Source organism: Theropithecus gelada, chromosome 4, assembly GCF_003255815.1.
Source record: "Theropithecus gelada isolate Dixy chromosome 4, Tgel_1.0, whole genome shotgun sequence".
Taxonomy (NCBI): domain Eukaryota; kingdom Metazoa; phylum Chordata; class Mammalia; order Primates; family Cercopithecidae; genus Theropithecus; species Theropithecus gelada.
The window spans coordinates 130076627-130090594 of NC_037671.1; the positions used below are offsets into that span (position 1 = coordinate 130076627).

The window sequence follows — 13968 nt, forward strand, 5'->3', positions numbered from 1 at the left end:
TTTTTTGTATTTTTAGTAGAGACTGGGTTTCACCGTGTTAGCCAGGATGGTCTTGATCTCCTGACCTCCTGATCCGCCCGCCTCAGCCTCCCAAAGTGCTGGGATTACAGGCGTGAGCCACCGCGCCCGGCCGAAATGTTAAATGGAACAATACTTCAACCCAGTGGTAGTTGCACTTTGGGGAGTGTGTCCAATTTAATGCCTCTGAATGGTTTGAAATATGCATGTCTAGGTGACTCACTGACACCAATATGATCATTAGGGTTTGCCTCAAGGATATTGCAAAGGTGTGTAGCTATTAAAAACAATGATGTATGTCTGTATCATTTGACATGAAATGATGCCCATTCATATTATTAGGTGGAAAAAACAAGTTACAGAATTTCATCCATAGTATGATGCAACATGTTTAAAATTCTATGTGTATTGATGTAAGGGCATGCAATGAGTTACCTAGGAGATGATTCATAAAAAAATACTGGTGATTGTCTCTGGGTGGTAGAAATTGCTAATTTCTACCTTTCTCAACTATTTTAATATTTTATAATGGCAACGAAAACAAAGCTATTTTAATTTTAAAAAACACCTTAAAAAGGAGAATTGTAAATATTAAGCATTTCCTGAACTTCTCCTAAATAGGAAAAAAAAACCTGGAAATGATAATACGACACCAACACTTCTAAGAAGAGAACAGAAAAATACATATGCCTTGATGCTATACCCTGATAGTGCCATTATGTAACTGAATTTTCTTAATTTCTTATCCCAAGATGTGCTTTTTACCTAAACATTGTCTTTTTAGAATAGCATAACACCATTTGTCCTAACTGCTACCTAGTCGATATAAATATTTTTTTTTCATTTGTCCTGAAACTTCTAAAGAGAATCTAAAGGAACTCTATATAACCTATGTCCTGCATGCTCAGAGTGACATCATATCACCAGAAAGAAAAAAAGTAAGGAATGAAAGTCAAACAAAAACATTTTAGGCTTTTTGGTAATGCTCTATAGTTTACCATCAAAAAATTAACCAGTAAATCATGGCTTTATTTTGGTTTATGGTTTTCAAGATCTTACAAAGTGTGTGTGTGTGTGTGTGTTGGAATAGGCCATCTCACTAGAAAGATGCTGGTTGGAATTTAGTCATTGGCACAAGGGTTCCCATAGTCTTTTTCCTATGTCAGGCCTATGCTGGGATCAGTTACATGGATGCAGCATTGAGCCTCCCAACCTGGGTGAACATGGATCTGAGTCATAAAACAACAGGTCTGAACTCAATTCATGCGTTTATGACAGTTACATCTGGTTTCATTTATCCTTATTATAAAATTAATAATAGCCTGCAGATGCAGTCTTTTCTAGTTCAGATTATATCTGCTGCATCTAACATTGTAATGTATAGATCTTCAAAGAATAACTTTCAATTTTAGAGATTCTAAATTGTTTCAAGCTAATCTCAATGTTTTAACAAGAGTTGGTGTTCTCATATAGGAATGTTTCTGCTATTATAAGATAAGATGAATAATCCAAAGAATTGGGTTGTCACTGGAAATTCTACCTTTTAAAATATCTCCTTTAAAACTGTTATTTTCTGTGAGCCAGAGAGCCATTTAGAAAATGCCCTTTACACTTTGGTAAAAAGCAGTAGATGAAAGCAATGATTCCAAATTCACCATTCAGTCATGTTTGGAGCTCTGGGCACAGTGAGCTGGGGAGTAACAAGTTAAGTCAAAAACTCCTTCTCTGATCTGGAGGTGTTATAATATAAAATAGACAAGAGAGTGGATATGTTCAAACAGGTATGAGTGAAGGACGCCCTAAGCACCTTGAAGAGGGGACTATTTCATTAATGTGTGTCCTCAGCTCTCTGCACAGTAAATATTGAGTCGGTGATAAAACCTGAAGCAGGAAAGGAGCGCTGCGTCAGAACTCACTAGCTTAGCATGGCTTCCACACCCTCTGCTCTAGCAGCTCAGCAGGACCACTTTCCCATCCCTCACCTGGAAGTCCTCAAACAGAGTCTCAGTCTTCTGAGTCAGCATCAATTGCTGATGTTCATTCTCAGGCCAATGACTACATTTTTCCCTTATTTCTTCCATTCCATTTCCTGTCTCTTGCTCACTATTGATGACATAGGCCCAACACCCTTCACCTGGTCCATAAATAAGTCTTTACTTCCAATTGTCCAGTGACTCGGACCTCAGACTTGAGCATATCCTCTTCCGTGACCCTCTTCCGTTCCGCACATTATCTTTGTTTTCAGATTCCAGGCCTCTTCTCTCTCAACACTTCTCAAAAAAACTCCTTTTGCTTTTGTACTTACTGGACATGATAGTTAATTGACATTTTTGAAGTCACTAACCAAACACAAAAACAGCAAATACAATGGAGGCAAACACTTTGTGAGCTTAGACCAAAAGGACAGCACAGAGGTAGTGAAGTGACCTTTGATAGGTTCTTTCACTACAGTAGCTTTACTCATGCCTATGGAAGTTCTTAAAATAAAAATTGATACATACAGAACCTTTTTTTTTTTTTTGAGACAGAGTCTCACTCTGTTGCCCAGGCTGGTGCAGTGGCAAAATCTCTGCTCACTGCAACCTGTGCCTCCCAGGTTCAAGCGATTCCCCTGCCTCCGCCTCCCCAGTAGTTGGGATTACGAGGGCGAGCCACCACACCTGGCTAATTATTATTATTATTATTTTTTTTTTTGTATTTTTAGTAGAGACAGGATTTCATGGCTGATCTCGACCTCCTGACATCAGGTGATCCACCTGCCTCGGCCTCCCAAAGTGCTGGGATTACAGGTGTAAGCCACAGCGTGCAGCTGATAGAGGAACTTGTAAACACACAAATGCAGACAGGTGAAAGTTTTTCCTACGATAATCTTCAGCTTTGACACGCTGAAGATATCCGTGTCTATTGAGCTTCATTTTCTAGTTGATAAGTGCTTGCTTAAAACAAATTTTTGGGCCGGGCGTGGTGTCTCACACCTGTAATCCTAGCACTTTGGGAGGCCGAGGCAGGGGGATCACGAGGTCAAGAGATTTAGACCATCTAGGCCAGCATGGTGAAACCGCGTCTTTACTAAAAATACAAAAAATAGCCAGGCATGGTGGTGGGCGCCTGTATTCCCAGCTACTTGGGAGGCTGAGGCAAGAGAATCACTTGAACCCGGAAGGCTGAGGTTGCAGGGAGCTGAGATTGCACAACTGCACTCCAGCCTGGCGACAGAGTGAGACTCCATCTAAAAAAACAAACAACAACAACAACAAAAGAAACTGTCCATAAATGAATTTCTTATCAAAATGTGCAGGATGAAGGGCTGGATTTAGCTGTCTGGAGTTGCTTATACTGGGGCCATGGTGCAGTCACCTGAGCGGCACACCAAGGCTCAAGGTCTCTGTGTTTTAGAGGCAGCTGGTTGAACGCTTGTGATGCTGCTCTTCAAAACATGAAGAGCAAATTTGAGCTCATTGGTAGAACTCTCTGACAGATGAGAAGTACTCAGATTCATCATTTTGGCTAATTAAAATAAAGAATAATTACTAATTCTCATGTGATAAAATGCAAAGATCTGGGCAATCAAACCAGAGTGTAATTAACAATATACTCAAAGCTGTGTGGGTTTTCCCCCATCATAGAAGCTATTAGTTGTCCTTTAAATTGGATTTTTGTTTTATTTTAAAATCTCTTTCAAATGTATCTCACCCCAGCATATACACTCTAAATATATAAAAGCAGTGATGCTATATAAAAGCAGTGATGAATTTAAGTGGCAATACTTAGAGTGCTTACAAAATAATTGAGTTTTGTTTTTTATAAGAATTTGAAATATGCCTTTCAGTAATGAATGCAATTATGCCTATACTAAGATGAATAAGAGAAACGAAATGCACAGTACTCAAGTGACAAGGGAAATTACTGAAATGAATTTAAAATACAAAAAAAAACAAAAACAAAAACAAAAAATACCATTAAGTACTTGTAAAAATATAAACTCTTTTCTGTTCCCCTGCCCCATTCCACTTTATCCCCAGCCCTTCTCTTTACCTCATTTTTAAGTAATTGTGTCCATTTAATAAATTCCTCAGTTTAAGGAATTGCATCAATTCCTAAAGTCCAATGACTTATATTTATTTAATAATTGTTTTGGATATGATTTAGTTTCCCAAACTTAATAGTGCCTGAATATGCCCCCAAGGAAGGCCAGTTTACAGAACGCATTGTATGATGAAGTATGGGGTACAAATATAAATTCCAAAAGTTTCCCGTTTATAAACAGGGGAGTGCTCCATAATTGTTCATGTCTATAAATTGTTTGGAACTCAGAATTCTTTTCTCCTAAAGAAACCTCATTAACCATGATAATTAGGTGCCCAGCTGAGCCTCTAGGCCCTATTTAACTAGGCCTTATCTGATCGGGATGTGCCTAATCTGAGTGCCCTTTTTGGTTGCATCCACTTGGGGGATAACAATCCCACAGATTCTCTTTCCCCCGACGTTAACTAGACATTGACATGTTCACTCGGGTAACCAACCAACCACCATAATCTATGGAAAAACACATTAAAGGGAGCACAAAATTCCATCTCCTTCACTTCCTCCCTTTCCCTTCTCTGGTGTCAACCAAGGACAAACTTTTGAGAGCAGCAAGAGAAAGAAAATAATGGATAAGCATCCCTTTTCACTCTGAGAGCCTCCCATTCCCAGTGGCCGCTCATGTGTTGACCCACCAAATTAAATTTATGATCTGAGGGATGCTGGATGTTGAAAACACCCGCCCTCTAAAATGTATCATCACAATCACTCAAAATATAGGTCAATAACAAAGGAAGAACTTTATGACATTCAAAGATGGAGGCAAAGCACCAAGAATATACACACAATTTAGAATTTTTAAGTTGTTTTGACATCGTAACAACATACAAATAGGAAAAATGAGAATTGTTTTTCATCTTTTGTTACTGCATGTTCTACCTTGTCCTCTGTCTCAAATCTCCCAAATGACCACAGAAAATCTACTGCAGAGCAGCGCTGATTAGATCTAGTGCAGGAAGTGACGCCATCGTGTGGACAGTCATGGAGGTGTCACAGGAAAGAGAGGTCGGGGAGGGTGTTCAGAGAGCCTGCGGATCTGGGCTTAAGTGCTTATGGCAGATCTTTCAAGGTGGGAAACTGTTTGGAGTTGAGCAGATCAATGACAAAGTAGTTTGGGGTCAGTGGACACAGTAAGGCAAAGTCCTAAGGAAGCCTTCATAAGGAAAACTGTTGTCTTATACAAGAGCTATTGCCTAGGTGAACCGTCTGATTTCCTGTTAAGAGAGATGGCTACTCAGATGAGCAAACTGTCTGGTTAAATTATTTGCAGAAGTTTCTTGAAGCAAACAGTGAAGTTATTTATTGCTTTACAAGCTTATCTTCCAGGGAAGGATTTTTCTGGAACAAATAATTAGGTCTCAGTGGTCTCAGTTCTCAGCCCCAGTAGGTAGGCTGTGTGTATGCAGGTGCTTTCGATTCTCATCTGCAGCCAAGCAGCTGCTTGGATTCCTCAGACACTCCAGGCTTTGGCCTCTTTGATTCCAAGCCACCTCCTCCTCTTCTTTTTTTTATACCTCTTTGGTTGCTCTCTGCTCACTTGGCTCTTTCTACATCTACTTGGTTTGTGGATGTACGTCTTGTTTCTTCTGCAAACTCCAGGAAGGCATAATCCCTGCCTAATTCGTTTATGATTTCTCTATGGCCCCTGGCGTTATGCATAGTAAATGTACACTGAAGAGTTGTTCAATGAAGAATCAATGAATATTTGCTTGGAATTCACCTCCTGCTAATAAGGATAATATTATTATTTGTGAAATAAAAATTTCTGATTGTGTCTCATTATGGATGAGACTGATTCTTCCCTGGCACCTCAATGGAAGATAGATAATCTCGTAGCCACTAGAAGTTGACCCAGCAGGGGTGTTTGGATTAATACAGCAGCTACAACAAACCAGAAAATATCAATCTGCATCAATTTTGATAAAAATTATGAAATCACAGCTATCTGAGCTTCATACACACTATGTTGAGCTCCTAGAAGATACTTCACATGCCTCTGGGCTGGTAACTGCCTCATCTACAAGTAAGAAATTGAATAAATAATATTTCATGGCTTCTTTCAGCTTATTCTGAAAGCATCAAAATTTACAAAGTTTCATGCTATACTACTCAGGTAAGTTATGCCTAGTAATTAGTGGTTGTATGGAATGTTTTCCTTCTCCAAACTACATTCATGCTTATATATGTTCATAAACTCAGGTCTATACATTATTGAATTTTTATTCAGTCTTTTCCAAGGTTATTTTTAGATGTACTTTAAAGTTTTCATCTAGAGTTTTTTATTATGAAAAGTTCCAGACATCCAGTTAGATATTTAAAATAGCATAATCAATGACCATGTACACACTACCCAGCTTTGATAACTTCATTAGTTTAGTTCTTTTTCGGCCTCGATTTCACCATCTTTAAAATGGGGATAAAAATAGTACCTGCCTTACAGGGTCGTCGTGAGGATTAAATGAACTACACGCAAAACACTGTGAAGAGTGTTTTGTTCCTACTAAGTGTCACAGAAGTATTAGCTTTTCTTATTAGCAATGATTGTAATACACTTTAGAGACAGATTTGAATAGCACTGCCCTTCTATGCTCCTGTTCCTCTTTCCCCTTCCCCTGAATTTGATACATACTTCAGGGGCGTTTACCATTTGCATGCATTATTTTATATTCTTAGTATATTTGTATGCATCGACATTGTTTAATAGATTCTCTAAACTTTCTATAAATGACATTGCATTGTGCATAAATGATTGCAACATTTTTCTCACCTTTATGATTTTGAGATTTATCTGTTTTGATATATTTCACTCTAGCTAACTCATATTAACTCACTCCCTAAACATCTTTGCTTCAGTGTCATGGTCTCAATAAGAAATGAACACCTAATTTTACATTAGCCAACCCTACCCTTTATACTGTTGTATTTTCTCTTTTCCACACAGTACTAATGACCATCCCAAATGTTACATCATTTACCTACTTATTAGTTTATTTTTATTGTCTCTCACCCCTTTAGAATGCGAGCTCTGATGAGGGATTTTTGTCTGTTTAATTTTTCACAGATGCGACCTCAGTGCCCTAATAGTGCCTGGCACAAAGTGGGTGCACAACAGGCTATTTGTTGAGTGATTTTATCTCTTTTCCTGTTGATGGTCATTTTAGATGTGTCTTTTTGTTGTTGCTGTTATTACAAAAATGTTGCAGTAAATATTCTATTACGTATCTCCTTGTATAACCATGTAAGTTTCCCTCCAGTGTGTAAACCTATAAGTAGGTGTTAGGTGGAAGGTGAATATCTTCAGGATTCTCCTTAACTGGCTTAGGATATCTTGAGACAGCAAGTATTGGCTATTGAGAAAGAATGCATGAATAATCCTTTATAAATAAAAACCCATCAGCAGAGAGAAATGATTAAAATAAGCTTGGCTTTATTTATGAAAATGATAATGCTTTGAACTTGATTATATAAAGTCCTACTGCTGACTGAATGCAATTGCTCTGTCAAGATAGCTTAGTGAGTTTTCCATGGATCCTATTAACGCCTGGCTCTCAGACTAATTCAGAAATGGCTACTTCAGAACAGTGTTTGGCGACCCTAATCAACCTGGCTTAGCTGGATGAGCGAGCAGCCCACTGGATTCCTTCGCTGCTGCAGCCCAGCCTGCAGATGTGGCCCACGCTCTCTGGCTTGTGCTCAGAGGTCAGTGTTCAGTCTCGCTCCATTGTCTTTGATCACACTGAATCATCATTTATTTTTGATGCCATTTCATCGTTAGTCGGTTTCCTTTTCTAAGTTGTACTTAGGGGGAAAATAGAAGGTTACTGTAATTGTCAAGCCCACATTAGGGATTCTAAGCGATAGCCAAGAGAGAAATTAATCCTCAAAGCGTTTCGCACCAAACAGCAGCAATCTGCAAATTGCAGATTATTTGCGTCATGTGGCCGGTGCCGGGAGCACATCAGAGAGCTGAAATCCATTTCCATTTCTATCCCAAGCCTGGGTGCTCACGATTTTCCATTGAACCCAAAGGATATCACAATTGCTCCTGTGATGATTTGCATGGAAATTAAAAGCAAAAATAGTGATTGTAGACTCATGTGGTTTTTAATGCTTCTCAATGGAATATATTTTCCAAATGAGTTTTTCCTGCTTTACAGCATGATTGTTGAGGAAATTCACCAAAAGCTTTCTGAAAACATTGTGGCTCAGTTAACCTCTCAAAGGTATTTGTTTTGTTTTGTTTTGTTTTGGGTTGCTTTTTCTCAGTAGCTGTCAGTGACTTTGTGGAAATGCTACACAACTTTGTGACGCATTTTCACTGAGGAGCTTCCCAGTTAGATGATAAAATGACCTTTAAGGTATAGCAACAGAATGAAAGTAAATGTTGATTACAGATACTAATTGAAATAAAAGGCCCGGTTTCGACATTGTCTTTAAAAAAAAAAAAAAAAAAAAATTCAATCCTGTCTTTACATGCTTTTTAACAAATTCTCTTATTCATTTTTAATACCAAAAAGCTGGTATTCATTGAACACCAATGAGCTCAGATTTGTAGAAAACACAGGCAAGAGATGAGTGAGGGGTTTAATAACGGGAGAAAAAACACAACAGAAGAACATAAACCTGTGAGCATGGCATGAGGATAGCCCGGAACAAGGTGAAATTCTCTTTTAAATTGCCAAGGACAGCAGGATGGGCTTTAAAAGTGGAATCCAGGACAAGAAAAGAGAGAAAAGATAGAGAAGAATAGGCTTTTATCAAGAAAGGTAACACAGTGTCAATAGGTAAAAACACTACTCTATTTCTTGTGTTCTGTTTTCTTGAGCAAAGAGAGTATTTCCCATGTTAGAAAGGCCAGAATAACAATTTAAGGAGAACCTTGTGCTTAAGAAAAGTGAGGACTGAGGCCCGGCGCAGTGGCTCAAGCCTGTAATCCCAGCACTTTGGGAGTCCAAGATGGGCGGATCACAAGGTCAGGAGATCGAGACCATCCTGGCTAAAACGGTGAAACCCCATCTCTACTAAAAAGTACCAAAAAAAAACTAGCCGGGCGAGGTGGCGGGCGCCTGTAGTCCCAGCTACTTGGGAGGCTGAGGCAGGAGACTGGCATGAACCCGGGAGGCGGAGCTTGCAGTGAGCTGAGATCGTGCCACTGCACTCCAGCCTGGGCGACAGAGCGAGACTCCGTCTCAAAAGAAAAAAAGAAAAAGAAAAGTGAGGACAGAATATGGCATATACAAATATTTTAAGTGCCAGTAGATGTCCAAACACTTCTATTAGAGTCTCAGAGATGCTGCCGGGAATCTTTGAGATACAATAAAGAGGTCAGAGTTCTGGAGGTGATTTTTGTAACTTTTCACAATGAGGAAAGATTGAATCTCAGAAGTTGAAAAGCAGTGAGTTTCATACCTGTTTCACCCATCAAGCACCCAAAGGAGAAAAAATCATGTGAGAACTTACTCACGTATTACGTAAGGAATACTCATTACATAAAATAATATGCGGTCATTAAGAGTCAATGCAGATTTACCAAAAATGAATGCAGAAGAACCCATATGTGAGGGAGGTGATGCTTAAAGGGCATGGAAGGATTGGACATGGTCTCTGTCGCTCCGAATCCAGAAGTAGTACTGTGGTTTTTATTCGTCAGGCCCATTTTTTTCCTCCCTGCCACCTCCGCCCCCTCCACTAACGTTTTCCTGTCTCCCTACATGAATGCATTCTGTGTGCCTGTCTTGCAGTTCTAGTTTTGTTATTTTTAAGCCCCATCTTCACACTGAGTTTATATCTGGCCATTTCCTATACTAATGTTCCTGTGATGAGCACAGTTTGCAGATAGCCGTCCACGGTCTTCTTAAATATCTTGACCCCTTCCAGCTCTTCTCATCTAAGTCTACGCTGTGTCTGGTCTTGTTTGGTGGTTTTTTTGAACCTACCAGGTGTTTCAAGTAATTATGTAGTCTTCTGTGAAAGATGTTTATATATGAGCTATCATCAACATCAGTCCTTTCGCTTGTATCTTAGGAGACGGCCAGAATACAAATTCTGAAGATAAGCTAATTTAAAATATTGTTTCTTATTTTACCCAGGATTAAAATAAGTCAAAGCCATTTTCTCAAGTTTGAGTGACATAAAAGACCACTTGTAAAGAAACAAAAAATCCTCCAAAACACCCAAGGTTGAATGAAATTATTTTTAAGACAATATGGCTTAAATGCATCTAGATATAAACTGAGCTATAAATACTTTATGCTTATACAACTAGAAGGCCCAAATAAAAACGTATCAATTAAGTATAAGTGAAAGTACAAGACCAAAATATTCTGATGGACTCTATCAATTTAATACGGCAGAGGCCATCATTTTACCGACACTAAAGCAGTGCTTGGGATCCAAACAGGGCCCTGACGGGTTGGCCCAGATTCGTTCCAGTTCAGCAGGCCTGGGACCCTGAGCTGCGGGCTGCCTCCCTTCCCCCACCACTTCTCCTGTGACTCTACCCTTCCGACATTCGCCCCCAGACCATGGGACGTGACTGATGGGGGAAGCCTCCCTTGCATTCTATCCACTCCTTTCTCATTTATTTCAGCAAACTCAACTACGATGACTTGCTCCCAAAGAGATCGAAAGCACAGGAACTGACTTGAGGCTGAATTTCATAGCAGTTTTTGGTTGAATTGAAGCCAATCAAATGCTCCAGAGTATACACTTTTACTATCGTTTAGGTAATCATCAGAATAACAACACCAAAATGAATAACTTCTCAAAAAGAATCTCCAGCCTGCAGGTCTCCATGGACTCTAGTTGGAGAAGCAACTCAAGCTCAAGCATCTGTTTCTCACTTGTAGGATCTAGTTTTCCTTCTCTACAGTACCAGACATGCCTGTGGAAGCTAATGTATTGTGTTTTCTACTAAAATATTCACCTTGGGTTATTTATTTATTTACTTACTGAGACAAAGTCTTGCTCTTGTCGCCCAGGCTAGAGTGCAGTGGCACAATCTTGCCCCACTGCAACCTCCACCTCCCAGGTTCAAGCAACTCTCCTGCCTCAGCCTCCCAAGTAGCTGGGATTACAGGTGCCCACCACCACGTCTGGCTAATTTTTGTATTTTTAGTAGAAATGGCGTTTCACCACATTGCCCAGGCTGGTCTCAAACTCCTGACCTCGTGATCCTCCCACCTCAGCCTCCCAAAGTGCTGGGATTACAGGTGTGAGCCACCACACCTGGCCAGGATTTTTATTTATTTTCTTGGTGGATCATCTGTTTACACTTGTGTTTAAATTTTATGCACATTTTTATAATCTTTTGTACTACTCAGTAAACATTTATGAAGTACTTTCTCAAAGTATGAAATGTTGTATAATATAGGCTAAAACTATGTTCCAGCATTTTACATGGCCATAGAATTTTGGAATTGGAATGAACTCAGTGTTAGTCAGGGTTCTCCCAAGAAACAGGACCTTTCTGTCTATAGGATCTATAAAGAGAAAGAGACAGGAAGACATTTACTAGGGGAACGGCTCACACAATTATGGCAGCCAAGCAGTCCCGCAATCTGCCATCTGTAAGCTGGAAAACCAGGAAAGCTTTTGGTCTAATTCAGTCTCAGTCTGAAGGCCTGAGAACTAGGGGCGGCAGGTTTGGGGGTCATGTATGTCTTGCAGTCAGAAGGCCTGAGAACCAGGAAATCTGATCTTTAAGGCTCTAGAAGAGAAAGAGCATTCGTCGTTCTCTGCCTTCTTGTTCTGTGCAGACCCTCAGTACCCTCAGTGGATGGGACGATGCCTGCCCACATTGCTGAGAGTGGATCTTGGTCCACTGATTCGGATGCCAGTCTCTCCCAAAAACAGTCTCACACACACACCCAGAAATAACATGTTATCAACTATCTGGGCACCCCTTAGCCCAGTCAAGTAGACACATAAATTCATCATCATACCCAGTAAAATTCCTCTCTAAAATATCCTGCATAAGTATCCATTTCGTGTGTGTTGAAAAACCTGCAGTTACTATCTTATAAGACAATTTATTCCATTTTTTCTGTTGGTTTAAATCCTACTCTCTGAAACAATGTACAAATCTAATCTTTATTGCAGTGAGTACCTTCATCTGTGTGAATACAGGTTTTCTCAGTCCTCAGCTTGCTCTCCCCCAGACAAACACTCTCAGGGCTTCTGACCACTGTCACATCACAATGCTGAGGAATATGAGAAATGGCTCCATCGTTTAGTTGATATGTTCTGTATACAATCCAGTTTCCTTAATAGGAAGTTTAATAGATTATGTAATCCATAGGTCTTATCTCAAAGAAACAGATTTTTATATCAATTTTGTTTCTGGAGAGAATAATATAAATGAGCCAGTTACAGTGTCTTATGCCTATAATCCCAGCACTTTGGGAGGCTGAAGTGGGAGGATCACTTGAGCCCAGGAGTTTGAGACCAGCCTGGACAGCATAGTGAGATCCCATCTCTACAAAAATTAGGAAAAAAAAAAAACTTAGCCAGGCTTGGTAGTGCACACACCTGTAGTCCCAGCTACTCAGGAAGCTGAAGCAAGAGGTACCTTCAGCCAGTAGGTCAAGGCTGCAGTGAACCATGATTACGTGCTGCATCCCAGCCTGGAGTAAGACCCTGACTCAAAAAAATAATAGTATAAATCACTACAAGCTAATATCGAGGAATAGTTCTATTGAAAAGACAGGGATGCAACACATTTTAAATGATATTAAGCATATACTGGCCTAAATTGTATGTATCTATACATTTGGGCCTTGAACAATGTGAGGCTTAGGAACACCAACATCCCTGAAGTCAAAAAACTATGTGGAGCTTTTGACTCCCCCAAAACTTAACTACTAATAGCCTGCTGTTGACTAGAAGCCCTGCCTATAACATCAATAGTCTATGAACACATATTTTATAGGGTATATGTATTATATACTGTATTCTTAAAGTAAGCTAGAGAAAGGAAAATGTTAATAAGAAAAATCCTAAGGAAGAGAAAATGTATTAACTACCCATTAAGTGACAGTGGATCATCATAAAGGTTTTCATCTTCATTGTCTTCACAGCTGGTGGCTGAGGAGGAGGAGCCGGGGGGAAGGGTTGGTCCTGCTGTCTCAGGGGTAGCAGAGGCAGAAGAAAAATCTGTGTATAAGTGGACCCACAAAGTTCAAGCCCATATTGTTCCAGGGTCAACTGTATTTTATTTTACATAGAATATGTATTACATATATTATATTATTATATGTAAATATATATATTTAGGCCAATTTTTATATTATTTTTATATATGAGTTATGTAAAAATATATAAGTCATAGCTATACATTAAATATAATTATATAATTATATTTTATACATGTATTTTAATTCCGTGTGTATATATGTGTGTGTGTATATGTGTATGTATATATATACACAAATGCACACATATACATATATATATTCATTTATTTATTTGATCTATTTACTTCGTTTTACAACTGAAGAAGGAAAATATGAAAGTTTGAAGGGGCTTGGATTGATTGGGTGGAACAAGAAAGTGATGGGCACCAGAATTGCTGGGGCCTTCTCTCTTGGTCCTTGTCTCTTGGTCCTTCTGTAAGATGGCCTTTCCAAACTTAAACACAGGACCTAATAGGTCTTCACAAAGCCTCTTGACAAAACCAGGCAAGGTGCTAACCCCCAGCTGAGCCCTCCAAAGAATGGATGTCCTGCTACCCTATCTTTGCTCTTACCTCTCCATGAGCAGGCCCCTGGCCTTAAGGGTGAGCAAACAGGACATGATGAATAAGTCAGAGCCTGTGGTCACCAACTCCCCCACTCTGGCCCCACGGAATCCTGGCTGTATGTGAGGAAC

At 39.5% G+C, this 13968-nt stretch overlaps 1 protein-coding gene across 3 annotated transcripts in view; it reads left to right on the forward strand.

Annotated features, from left to right (window-relative positions):
- Positions 1–13968, forward strand: part of PRKN (parkin RBR E3 ubiquitin protein ligase) — a 919793-nt gene that overhangs the window by 705420 nt on the left and 200405 nt on the right. The gene's annotated exons all lie outside the window — the stretch shown is intronic.